Source organism: Hetaerina americana, unplaced genomic scaffold, assembly GCF_022747635.1.
Source record: "Hetaerina americana unplaced genomic scaffold, ioHetAmer1.1.p SCAF_6, whole genome shotgun sequence".
NCBI classification, from domain to species: domain Eukaryota; kingdom Metazoa; phylum Arthropoda; class Insecta; order Odonata; family Calopterygidae; genus Hetaerina; species Hetaerina americana.
The window spans coordinates 17,804,270-17,818,649 of NW_027287205.1; the positions used below are offsets into that span (position 1 = coordinate 17,804,270).

The 14,380-nt window shown below is 35.1% G+C and overlaps 1 long non-coding RNA gene across 1 annotated transcript; it reads right to left on the reverse strand.

The window, feature by feature from the left end:
- Nucleotides 1-290: 290 nt before the first annotated feature.
- On the reverse strand, nt 291-13,643 carry LOC139695436 (uncharacterized). The gene is made up of 4 exons (XR_011702318.1): nt 13,607-13,643; nt 13,376-13,468; nt 9,790-9,901; nt 291-518 (listed from the first exon to the last, which is right to left on the reverse strand). It is a non-coding gene; the product is annotated as an uncharacterized lncRNA (long non-coding RNA).
- Between the last annotated feature and the right edge of the window lie 737 nt (nt 13,644-14,380).

Below are 14,380 nucleotides of genomic sequence, written 5' to 3' on the forward strand. Positions count from 1 at the left end.
TTATTTTTTTATACAATAGTTTATAATCAACCCTGGCCATGGATTTTTTTTCTCTGGACTTAGAATAATTTTTTAAAATTCATAAATTGCTAGAATTCAAATTATCAAAAAATTTCCTATGCAAAAAAACCATAAATAAAAAAAAATCAATTGAAATGATGAAGAAGGATTAAATTTTCATGAATTTTAGGCAAAATAATGCATTAAAAACTTCCTTAAGTCCTAATTAATTAAAACCAGGCTCTGTCCAGCGATGAAACTTTGTTAATTAAATTTTGGATAGGGTTTGCAAGAAAAATTTTTATTTCACCTGAAATCAACAAGGTTAGTCTTCATATTATTACAAAGAAAAGGTAAGATGCAAGGGTCAACTGTTCCCAGAATATGGCCAATGTTCAACAAGTATGTCCACTGCATTTGTTAAAGCACCGATACACTTATTGTCCCACTCAGTACAATGAACTGATGATTCTCTTGGATCAGGGTTGACTTATCTCCTCCAGCAGTGATCACATGTACTGGAAGAAAGAAACGAGATGAAAAAGATAATTGCAAAAAAAACTATCATTTCTTAATAAATTTGTGGGCATTTTTTGTTATTTGAGAAAAATGTCATCACCTGTAAGTTCTTTGCCATTAGTGTCACATTGTCAAGATATAAATCTTACGCGATGTTGTTGATGAAGATTTTTAAGGAAGAACTTTTTTATACTCTTTCTAAGCATGATGGGCTAGAGGAATACAAAAGAAAGATGCCCCGGTAAAACTATTGTGAATGAATCCTCTGGGAAGGCAGATGCAACAACAGACTTATGATTGGAAGAGTATGGTGCTCGTGAAGAGAAACAATTTAAAATTAAGGAATATGACACAAACTACAACCTTTATGGGAAAGGAGGTGACAGATAATGGAAATAGCATGTTTTCCTCAAGTTGAACTCGTAGAGGTCTGGTTTAATGTGGACACACTCCTATGGTAACGATACACAAGAAGATGACATAAATAGTGATAAGAGGATGATAGAATAGATATCTGTGAAAACGAAATGCATAATTAGCCCTTTGTAAAGGTACAATGCAACAAAATAATGAAGAGTGTGCCTATGTGATTACATCATACCCGATGAATTTAGAAACAATTGGAAAAATATAGATAAAATCATATGTGCACGTTCATTAACTAGAAATTATCCTAAGCTAGAAGCAGTATGGTTGCCGATCATATGATCACCCAAAAAGGTTATTCGATTAAATATTTGAAGATAATTTAATGAAAATTCTCCTGAAGCTGAACAAATTTTTTCCTTGAGGTTTATAAATTCTGACAAAACTATCATATTAATTCCTTGCCAGTATCCACGATCAATAATTCCCAGTGTTAGAACCACTTTGTTGCAAAACAAAAATTCTGCACTAGCTTGAAAATATCTTCCCAAAAATAGGAAACGATGTGAACACTCCTCGAAAAGTATTGGTGTGAAAATTAAGAATTTCATTATTAAATACTACATTAAGATATATTTTTTGCTCAAAACAAATGAAATGAACAAACTAACCTTCCATATATGTATTTCACTAATCCAGACTCATCAGTTCCACGCGACTGCCTAATTCCCCAGTTATATGGGACAATAATAGAAATCTGTGGATTCTATGGAATTAGAATAGTAATTACATTTGAAACTTCAGGCCCCATACGTTACAGAAAATGAAAAGGTTTGATGAATTTGGTAATTCAATTTTCACTCAATTCCTCAAATGTCTAAATGCCTAATGACATCTTGAATTTTATATTTCTTACAAAATCAACACGGTACAAATAAGTGAATTCTAATATTAAAAGCATTAGGAAATAATGTTAATGCTCTTTTCAATACATTGGTTGGGAAGGCAAAAAACGAGATATATTTTGAACCTGAAGGGATTAATACATGTAAGTGACATGAGCCAGAACATGTATTAGAAATATTTGTCATACAAGTTAAGGCCTGACTGCATTATTATACATGCGATGATTGTGCAATTTTAACGAAAGATTCACATTTGATATTATGAAACTTGAGCTATCGTAGAGTAGATGGATGGAGGTTGGAAACCAGGATTCTTAAGGATGAAAGTTTAAGAAGACGATAACAAAATTAGTCTGAGAAATTTGATGAAATTAAGGGGCAGACTTGTCAGGGAAACATTAAATTAATGCACTTGACAGACAGGTCTAGTCGGAGAAAGGCTAAGAGACAAATTAATAACATTTCCTATCATAAGAATAGGAGTGAAAAGTTCTATAAAGGAATGAAGTTGAATGGAAATGGAATGACTGAAGAATCTGTGAGCTAATGTAGAAGAAGTGGAGTAATTAAGATTTCTACATAAAAAAGCAATGCTTTGTTACTAGGAATGATGACTCTTTCAGTTCAATGCAACTATGTATGCCCCTTAGGATGATGCCCAAGAATGGCGGGACGAGATGTTCTTGGCAACCAGAAATGTTGGTGTTGTTTATGTGTACCAGCAGAGAATTTAGGGTGACAGCATTTTAACCTACTATAAACACACACAATCAATACACACATGCGGAACAATGTAATGCAAATATATATAATTAAAACATACACACACACAACTATACATATAAACAACATGCAAACGATTACAAATAATACAAATCAATACCATTGGTAAAAACTTCAACATCCATAATTTTTCACTAATCACATTTAATGTCATCTTAATCCAAAATATATTATTTTGACCATTAAAACGCTTATTAAATTAGAAAAATGTACGTATCAATGAGCCAGTGCTATATTTAAAAAATAAAATTCCATGTCTCGCTTAGGAAAAAATGTTACAAATGTGTACTCATTTGAGAGGTATGGGTAAACGTGCTGTCTGATAGTAGACAGTCCTCAATTGACAACGTGCTACCTGGAAAATTGTTCCCGAGAATAAGGAAATATTTACACTTTTTGGAGATAGAATCCCAATTAGTAACAATGGCTAATATTTAGACACCTAACGAGGGCTGTTTGAGCACTTCACATCAAATGCCAGGAGTTTTTAGAATAGGAGAACAGCAGCCACTGGACAAAGGATTGGGTAATAAACTTTACAATCACTGTGAGAGGTAATGATTTGAAAATGATGCAGGCTGTGCGAAGTTGGACTGTGAGAGTGCCTGATGTTCGATGGTGCGTGATTTTGGAGGTGGTGTGATGCTGGACAATCAGTTGTTTGTGTGATACTGTGGCATAACTGATGGTATTGGCATCTTATTTTAAATAAAATTAACCTACTAGCTAGAACTATTACATTTCCGACAAATCAAAAATCAAATTGTAAGGAGCAATGAGGTGAAATGCATGTATGCCTATAACTGTGAAGTAGGAGAAAAAGTTTATTTCAGAAATGAAGCAAAAATCAAATGAAAACACTAAGCTCTGTCATATTCTGCTCTTGAAATTAGAAAACATTTCTAAGATATTTATTTTGAGGTGTGATGGAATATCTCCAATCTCGAATTATGACTAATTTTCCATTGAAGTTGTCTATGTGGGACACACAAATGGAGAAGTTAATCCCTTAGCCCTCACACTTCTTGAAATTGTAGCATAAGAAGAATTTCAAAAAGGAATGCTACTTTTCCAATCATCACCTATTTTCTCTCAACTTCCATAATAGGTGATTCCTGACCAATCAATTACTCAAAATTGGGCTGCCTAAAATGAGGCAAGTGAAACTAGTTTTCATCAGAATTATGTCTTGCACAATACTTTCGCGTAATTTCCACTAATTCCCAATAACTAGTTTTGAGTAACCTTAAATAAATGGCTAGACAACATTCGTGCAGGGTTTTTTGTGTACCTATTCCTGTATGGGAGTATTTCCAGCGTTTCAAATCGTTTGAGCATATTACTCTATATTTGATGAAATAGTTATTGAAAAAGGAAAAAATAATAATGTTTAGTTCTTTGCAGTGTCCATTGATTGCATATTATAGCCAAATGTATAATATCTCATGAAACATTGTTTTGTTGCCTGAATGAACAAGGTTTCTTTATTCCATTTATATAAAAAAAGAGCTAGGAAACGATGAACAGAGAGTTATTTTTATGTCATGCCTTGCTTTTGGTCAGTTACGCCATGAAAGGAAATTTCTTTTTAAATATGTCCCATTATTCATGTCTGTATTTTTCTCTCTACTTCGAATTTTGATGTAAAATTTTATTTACACCATGCTTGATTTATTACAATCTATTTGAAGGATAAAAATATTATACTGAAGTAAAGGATTGTTCTCCCTCATCAATAAGTGTATAGACTATTTTTTTACATTTAATAATGAGGTGGTAATCAGAACATATAAATTACTTATGATGAAGATGTTCTAATGAGGTTCCTTTTTTATGGTTTAACTCCCATTGGAAATCCTTATTTATTGATTTGACTACAATTTGAAAATCCGAGGTTTAATTCATTCTTCAAGCATTCAATTCAAATTGGGTGTACTTAATTAATCCTTGAAAATTCCCGTTCAAGTTCAAACTGCCCTCGAAATATTTGTATAGATAGCTATGTGGCACAATTCTAAAACATTCCCTCCACCTCCATATTGTATTGACCCTTGCTGTGTTGCTCTAAGAGACAAACAGAAACAGGCAAAGTATCCAGCTTGCCATGGAGTTTTTATTTCTGTGAAAGTCACGAGCACTATGAATGTAGCAGAGGTTAGGGTTGTGCTGATCCTCTTATTGAGTGAGGTTACAAGTTTCAAGGAGGGAACACCCAAGTTGAATTGGTGCAAATGACAGTGAGACTGATGACAGGTTGCTTACCCTAGATAATAAGGGAGCAAGAGTTCTTGCTCCCATGGATGCTTTGAGTTTACTGGTCTAAGTCCTCATGTGACGGGTGAATTTTAGCTAACTATCTACGCTGACTCCCACACATTCTATTAATGGGACTGTGCTCTCTAATATACCCCATTGCATGTTCACTCTCTCTCTCTCTTAGTTTTTCCAATTTATAGTTATTAAGGATTAATTCTTTGCTACGACTATCTTTGCGAAGCTTTAACAAAAGGTAACTGAACTACAAGTACTTTAATTGGACGAAGAATACTTCATGGGCTGAGGCTTTGTATGCAGCAGCTACACAATATTCTTTTGTTTATTATTCAGAAAACATTATGATCCTCTTATATCCTCTTTCACAGCATTTTGCAAATAACAAGAGAAAAGTATATTTATTTCTCTCACCGGAAAATGGAAGAATTACCTAAATTCTTTAGAATCTTTAACAATGAAAATGTTTAAGCAGAGTTGTATCTTTGTTTATAATTATTCTAAATTATGAATTTTGCTATGCTTATCAGCATAAGTAAACAAAAATGACATTACAATATTTATTCATATAACAAAAAAACTTAAAAGATCCTCATGGTGAACATAACAGTTTCAGGTTTAACTTTGTTGAATTCCTTCATTACGAGGTCAAGAAGAAACTTACCATTTCCACCAAAAAAGATTTAATATTTCACGACCATGGTTTCAATGCTTGCATCATAATCACCTGATGATGATGCGCTGCATCGAAACCATGGTTGTGAAATATTAATTATTTTTTGATGGAAATGTTTAGTTTCTTTTTACCCTCATGACCCTTATGGTGGTTTTCCAACAACGCCATTTTTGAGGAAAAATAAAAAAACAAAGTTTGGCAAAGAATAATTTCTTTTTGATGAGTTACTTTTCATTTTGCTTTATTTTAAATTCAGGTCTTTTTTGTCCAGTAAAAAAAGAAACTAATTCAAAACTTTTTATGGTCTGTCAAAACTCTCTAACTTCAAGCTGTGTGCAATCGCTAAATAGAGTTTAAATTGGAAAAATTTCATTCTCTCTTATTTTATGACAAATTAATAAATGCTGAAAAGCCAAGTTCATCAGATGGATTGACTATGAATTGCATTAAGGATTCTCTTCTACTCAATGATTTTACTGATGATGGCAAAGCTCATTTAAAATTATTACAGATTGAAATACATTTCTACAGAATAACTAAATGAAGGTGTGTCATCAAATGTATGTTATCAATCAATTTATTGCACTATAAGGTAGTGTCAGGTGCAAATTGGAACCCCATTCCTTGCATCCTAACTGGTGATTTATCTAAAGGCTAAAAGTTATATCACTAATAATAATTATCGCAGTAATTCCTAGCTAATTTGCAACTAAACTTTGTGAGTGTACACATGTAATGACAGATAGGAATTCACGGTTAATTAGCAAAATTGACATGATTTTTTCTTTCAACATTTATAATGGTCATCAAAACTCTTACGTTCAAGAGTCAGCATTTACCATTTCAAAAGGTTAGGCATACAACAGTTTAGGCATTATGGTTAGGCCTTGGGAACCTTTAAATGACTTAAAAAAAAATTTTTCAAGGTTGCCTAAGCAATGCAGTATACTGGCAGCTCCTTGTCTTCAAGAATTTCTAACATGCAAAGCTATTTTTGGGGACAACAGTCAAAAAACACACCATAAAATTAGCTTAACATTTTTCAAACATAGCAATGACTCATTAGTATGCTGTACTCCATAAAAAGTCATACTGAGATGTTGAATACAGTTTATGTCATGCCCATATGCCTTGTCTACATTAAATCCCTTTTTAAATGCATTATTTATTTTAATATATATTTAAATTACAGTGGTTCTATCTATCCCCCAAGTTTAAAAGCATTAAAAATGTAAAAACAATTGATGCATATTAATTGCATGACTACACCCACTTAAGGCCCTGAATCTCTTGTATTCATGAAAATATTTTTAATTACAGCAGTTTTATATAAATTTAAGTAGCTATTTACAGTCAGAACACTTTATGTGCAACTGGAGAGTTTTTAACATTATTCAGATTATTACTTCCGATAGTATTATTATACATATTTTACTAAATAAATATTTTTACTTAAAAGAAACATAGAAAAATAACTCTTCTTATGGTCATCATTTGAAATGTTTATTGCACTTGGGCACACTAAAATACATGAGAACCACAAGGAACTAATCACAAAACCAGCATTCTTAAAAAAAAAATACTGGACTGTCATATAGTTGAAAGAATTGATGGCCCTCTCTTTTGAAGTGAATAATTGGCATTATTTCAAGTGGACCCACAATTTTAATGTTCTAATTGGATTAAATGAATTTCCATCAGGTTGAGCCGGGAGCAATTGAATAGTTCTAATTGGATACTTAATTGGGGTTTACATGAGTACTTCAACTTAGGGGTCAATGAAAGTAACATTTAAATGGCTAGTGTAGACAAGGCAATAGACTTGCACTACTGGCAGAAAACACACACACACACACACTCACATTAGGCTCCACTTAATGTGATCACAGATTAGTTCTGTCAATAAATGGCTTACAAAAGAAAATTAAGGAAAGTAAAAAAGGTTCTTCCGTAATCATAATGCAATTTTACTTGCAGTTTATTATCATTAGTTCAAAGGCAAATTCATCGAAATAATTCACTTTTTGATCTTGAACCAATTACCCGAATTGAACTTGACTAAGCAGTAGGTAACATCGTAAGCATTAAGTAAATTCAGATACAGTAAAACAAAAGGTAAAATATAGACTTAGGCCCTTTATGATGTCAACCTTGATCTTTCACACAGACAATGACAAGGCATTGAACAATTTTGAGGAAGAAATAAAATACAATGTGCAGCGAAAGGATAAGCATTCTTTGGATTAGTGGATGACATTGTTTTATGTTCTTGCAGAGAGGAAAGGAGATCCAACCAGAACACTAACAGTCAGTGTGGGGTGGGAATTATCAAGTCTAACTCCTGAGGGAATGAATACCAATTAGTCAATGGTTTATAGTCATCTCAAGGAAGACTATCTTTAAATGAGAGCAGGGAAAGACACACAGGAGGAAATGGAAGAATTTGACTATTTAGACGGGTAAGATCACATGCAATGAAAGAAGTATTCCATCAGAAGAGACAGGTACCTATGGCAAACCATTTAAAATTAGACAAAAGGAAGAGATGCATTGAAAGATAAATGCAGAATCTATGAACTTACAGAAGAAGTAAAGGAGAGAAGATTTTGGGGTAATGGATGTGATGCTATAGAAGAATGGCAAAAAAAAAAGGTTAAGAGTACCAAATGAAATACTTTGAACAGTGGGTGAAGAGAGAGGCCTACAGAGGAGGGCACTTACAGAAATGTAAATTGATTGATATATCCTGAGGCAAGATGCTTTATTTAAGACCTTTACTGAAAAATGCATAGAAAAAGGAAGAATAGCAGAGGCCTTGGATGAACAATGAGAATCAGGTGATGGAAATCTCAGTGCAAGGAGCTGTGTAGGATAATGAAGAGATTGGTAGGAGAACAAGAAAGAGCTGCTACAAACCAATCCTTGGGACTTTTAACAAACGAGGATGATAATCATTCATTACAGCTGATGTCACTTTGGTACGCAAGATTATAAAAGGAATTATTTCAATGCTTAACTTAAGTTATATTATCAGAATAAAATAAAATTAAAGCTTTCCACTGAGACATCACAATTTCAGCAAATTTGGCAAACATTTCTTTCCCTCATTTTCATATGCTTAACTCTGATGCCAACCCCCATGTGATCACAGCAAATGGAATCTGGTATACTTGAATATTAGTTGAACGTAGTAGGCTGAGGTCATTTTGCATGATTTTTGTTGGAACAACAACAACTAGAAATGTTAAAATGGTGGTCGCTCATCCAGAGATTACAGATACCTACCACATATTGGCTCAGTAAAATTGATGCAATTCAATTGGGATACAGATTTTTACAAAATTGGGACAATGACCCCAAGATTTTCTTTCAACACAAAAATAACGAATCTCATTTACAAGTCTTCAAAAATAAAATTGTCTTCACTGATGAATGGTCACAAACTATCATGAAACTTTCTTAAAATACCTTTTATATTTGAGCACACTACAACACTGTATTGGAACAAAAAGTTCTCTAGGGTTGTATGCTTTAAAAATATCATTATGTTAGAATAGTATTTATGACCAGAGAGAGAAGACCTCAGGAGCACAGAAATGTATCCTGGAATTAGGTAAAATACCATAATACCTGTCCTTAAAATCTTTACTTAAAAGCCTCTATGAAATATGAACTTTAGCTCTTGAAAATTCTAGTGAAGAGCTTCCGTTTTTCAACTTTTCTCAGTTACTTTTGTTTGCAATAATGAAAATTAGTAATTACAAAAACAATTATTCATTTTGATGCCCAAACTAGCTTTTTGGGCATATGCATTTGGGTACGCATGGGTTAAACTCGATCATATTTTCAATTATTGATGTGCCTTTCATATTTTTGTATGAGCAATCCTAAATTCTAAACATTAAACAAGCTAATAACAATAATAATAATTATTAAAAAAATTTGTTTAGAATAAATTCAATTCTCTGGAGGGTTCATCTTACTCTTCCAATATCTACTGCAATCTGAGGTTTTGAAGTGACCATTTGGGCAATGTGTTGACAGAGAACTCGAAATTGAAGGTCACCTTGGTACACAGAGAGGCAACGAGTTTTACTTTGTTATGAAAACCAATCACACAGGAAGCCATTACTGTCACTATGTCATCAAAGCTGTAGTGACTTGTTAATGAAAATTCAAAATCATCTCAGCCATCCACAATTTCAACCAGTTCCAAAAATCATTCATGTAAACTAGATATACAACCAATTACCAATAATAAGTACTTACACTGTGGAAAAGGAATTTCTTTTGGCCACATTGATGAAGGTTGGTCAGTGGACATTCAGCATATTTCAGGTGTTGTTCTCTCCAATTTGTGATTTCCAATCTATCACGACTCCTAGGATATGCCAACATAAGAGTAGAAAGAGGAGAAAGAGAATTATTTTCACTGGAGAAGACTATTCAAATTATCTATGAGTTGAAGTCTATGAACTTAGATCAGCGGCCTTAAAGAGATGGGTATTACAAAGAATGGAGAAAATCCCTTTGAATAAAATAAATGTTTATCATGCTCTGGAATAAGCCACAAAGAGCAAACAAAGGACATCAATGAACCATAAGATTAAAAATGGTAATTTGGGAAGTAACAGAGATACTGATGCACGCTTCAATATTAAGGAAAACTAAAATATCATATTATTTATATTTTAAAATTTCTACAGAACAAGATTTCTTTGCACAGGTTGGAATGAATGGGATTAGTTACAAAGCTGCCACAGTAAATGACTTATGGAAGGATGGTGGGTCAGAAATACAAGGTTGCTTGGTTCTGTTCTAGTAATCATAGAACGTTTTTGAATAATTTTGGAAATCATCAATTAGGTAGGAAGATTCATTGTTGGCAACAAAAGGAGATGTTTTAAGAAGTCATTTCAAATGCTTGCAGGTATTTAACCAAACTGATTTTTGACAATAAGGGAGTGAGATCTTGCTCATCTTTGCAAAGAGTAAAAATACATTAAACATTTTGTAGGCTCTGCAGCTTAAGGTCATGCTCTTTTTATTCCCCTTAAGTGGGTATAATACCATATTGGTTTGATTTGAATTATGCAAAATTAGTTTTTTCTATGACAAGATATCATTCAGGATTATGCCAAGGCTATGTATAGTTTTGGAGTAGGGTAGCTCAGTATGACCAACTTTGAATTTGGGCATAAAATTAGGATCAAATTTCTTGATTTATTTTGAGCTCCTGAGTAGGATAGCTTGAAAAGTTAGGTTAATTCCTAGGATAGCTCAAGTTTTGTTACTGTTCAGAAGAAAAACCGACCCAATCCACAACAGAGGAGACCTCTTCATTGACCCAACATATATCAGTCAGTCCATGTGGTTAGGCATGGCAGTACATTTGAAGATTTCCTATGCATGTTTGACAATTAAATGGAGAAGATCAAGGATAAAGTTGCACAAATGGCAGCGAAAGGGAGGGAATTGCTTGGTTCAATCTGAAGAGGGCAGGAAGTGGCAAGGGGTCTGCAGTGGGAATGTCAGGGAAGCAACGGAGAGGAAGGAGAATATTAGGGTTCTAGGTCTGTGCACAGGCTGGCAGAAAATATTAAGAGCATCAGACTGAAATTATGTAGGAAAAACTACATTTCCATTGGAAGTGATTCAAGAAATATTAAATAATGGCCAGAGTGTCAAAATACATCTAAAATGATTACCTATCACACATATAATCGGGAGATGGCAATCCATGATAACCCCACATTGGTAAAGGGTACTCGCCCACCTCACCCACTCTCTCTCTACTTAAATTTGGATAATCCAATTTTTTTCTTACCATTATGAATGGCATGGCTATTTTCACCATTAGAAAAACCAATCTGTGATGATAAAAAAATTATTCCAGTTAACACGGATGTAGCTTGAACTTGTTATAGTGGCTACATAAAAATAGACATTACATGAGGACAATTGGTTCCACTTGATGTGATTTCTAAAAATATTTAGGGTTATTCAAATAATAGTTACCGTTTATCCATAATATTCAATAAAAATCGATGTATAATTGAAACGAAAATCATACTTCGTAATACAAATTTGCCGAACCGTGTTTAGTAACGTTCCAATTTATGATCATGACCTTGTGTCTAGGAATAATAGCCTGGCCTTTAAACACCACTGTATCGGCGTTTGCGTTACCGAGTCTAGCTGACCGGGCCTATTTCGTTGGCCTAGCAGCTAACCCGAGATCGCACAGACTCGGGTAAACATCACAGCTCGACCTTGGTGTCATGGAAAGCGTGCGATGGGATATCCGCCAGTGAAGTGCTTCGTAGCGAGGTTCCACTTAGTATACACACCCGAATTGGTATTATATTGCACGCGATGATGGGAAATAATGCTTCTTTGGCTGATTTTAATCCATTTAATAACTACACATCGTTCCCCATGTGAAATCTTTTAAAGTGATGGAATAAATTGGAATTGTGTGCATTAAGATAAAGAAATTAAAAATGCACTAAAAGATGATATAAGAAGACTTTAACGCTGGAAGCAACATTGTCTACAATCGCTTTAAGGCATCAAAAGAACAAACTTTCTCCTTCCTTATACCTGGGAGTAAATATAATCAATTTTATAGATTTCTTATTCCCTATTGCACAAAAGCATGTTTTCCCATACTAAATCTGTTAATGACTAGTATGAGACATCCATATCGTCTTTCCATCTCTTTACTCTCGCAGCTATATTGCATGAACTGTGGCGCATCTCATTAATCTGATTGGTTTCGCCTGCACACGTGCCAGCCTGATACGCCACGGTCGGGTCTCAATTGGGTATCATCGAGAGTGCAGTCGGACCCTTTGGACTGGGGTTCGAGCCCCTCTTACTGTCATTCCCCCCCCCCCGGCAATTAGAGAATGGGTTGGTGGCGTGTTTCGACCGAGCGGCTATACATCGGCCAAGTCTGCCAAATAATTTGAAAGACTCAACATTTAACATTTGTATTTATTACGAATTGTTCGCCGTTGATGTCTAAATAGCATTCGATGTAACTGCGGCGGGCTTAACTTGTAATTAGATCAACTCGGGTGGCAGAGTGCTGTCTCAATTTAACCTTCGTGATGCCCTACTTGATCTCCATCGCACCCTTTTGCAAAATCGTATGGCGAACAAAGAAAGGCTTATGAGGGACGAGGAGTTAAGGCGGACACCGATAAGCAGGCCCCACCGCTTCATAAACGGAGACGAGGGTAGCGAGATTAGGCATGCGGGATCGCCCCACCCCTTCCCTATTATCAGTCAAGGCCCAACTTGACGGCGAGGTGGAAGAGTATTGTGAGCCTAACTACTTCCATCTGTTCTCGCATTTTAAGCAGTAACCTGACGTCCGATTCTTCGCACCACCGAGAATATCTTCGTACAACATTATCCTCACCTTGGTTGCCCATATAATGATTTAAAAATTTTTAAATGCACACATTAATTAAGTCAATCATCTTACTGGTTGGCAGATCAGCTTTAAGTTATTCTGTTATTGTAGAATAAGTGCCCCTTGTGGGCTAAGTAAATTGCAATCGAGATAAATCTGCTCTAGGAGAAACACTAGTTAGAAACACGTGACTACCGCTCTACTTTCCGATGGGGAGGGGGAGAGAGGAATCGACGAGATCAACTTAAGTTCAGTACTAGGGAAAGATAATCCCACTTAAGGTGGAGTGTGCCTCTGATCAGTTAATCGGTTTCGCAATGCATACTTTTCCCTGCCCCCAGCCAACTACCAAGATTTGTTAAACACGCGCAACTTTTTTAATAAAAACTTTTGATTAAGTAGCACAATTAGTAAAGAGTACAATGTACTCACCGTTGTCCAACGGAGACCTCCGATTTCATTCATCTGAACTTATCATCCAAATCACTTGTGAAGTCATGCTCGGTCGGCTCTTTCGACTAAAACCTGTGAAAATGAAGGAGAACAAATATTAGGTCGAATGAGAATTGGGCTCGCCTACAAATCGCTGAAATGATTTCACCAGTCGTTCAGAATTAGAATTCCAAGTTCTCGAACTCGTGAAGACATCTAATATTCTCTTACCGTTCCATTGCTTCAAGAAGTTAACCTTCCGACTCTCTATAGGTGTCTAACAGACCAGTTACCGATAGAGTGAATGTTTCACCCGTCTGGCGAGAGGTGGCGTTGCGTGCGTGCGTGTCTACCCCTCCACAAGTCTTTCCCTCAGGCGGGGGCACACTATGCGGTGGGAGGCGTTATTCTCGGGAGGCGTTGTCCTCGAGAGGCGCGCGTTCGCGAGACCCTTGAATTAATAGCGAAAAACCTTTTTTTCTCCTCCTCATTGAGCAAGAATGTGCAAGTGTTACTTGGAAAGGGTAAATGTTATTTATTAAAAGCAATTACCATTTAAGAAGCAAAATAATGGAAATCTGCAAAATCATAATTCTCACATTTAAAAAAATCGAATATAAAATTAGCATTATTCAATAGCAAAATGACTAGCATGGTGACTCTGAAGGAAATACTAAAAAATACAGCACCCCTTGCTTTCCTAATAGCCCAATGTGTACAGCTTTTACAGCACCACCATTGTGAGATGCAACTAAACGCAGTGCATTGTATACATTTACGATTCATTTGTGGATTTTTTTCAGGAAATGCTGCCAATGAAATGGTAAAACTCTATTGCTTACAAATGCCAAAAAACAGCCATACTATAGAAATTAGTAATAAAGGCAACCATTTCCTATGCCTTACTTTGCTTACCTCATTGCGTGCGTGTGTCTCTACTCCTCCACAATTCTTTCTCTCGGGCGGGGGCACACTATGCGGTGGGAGGCGTTGTTCTCGGGAGGC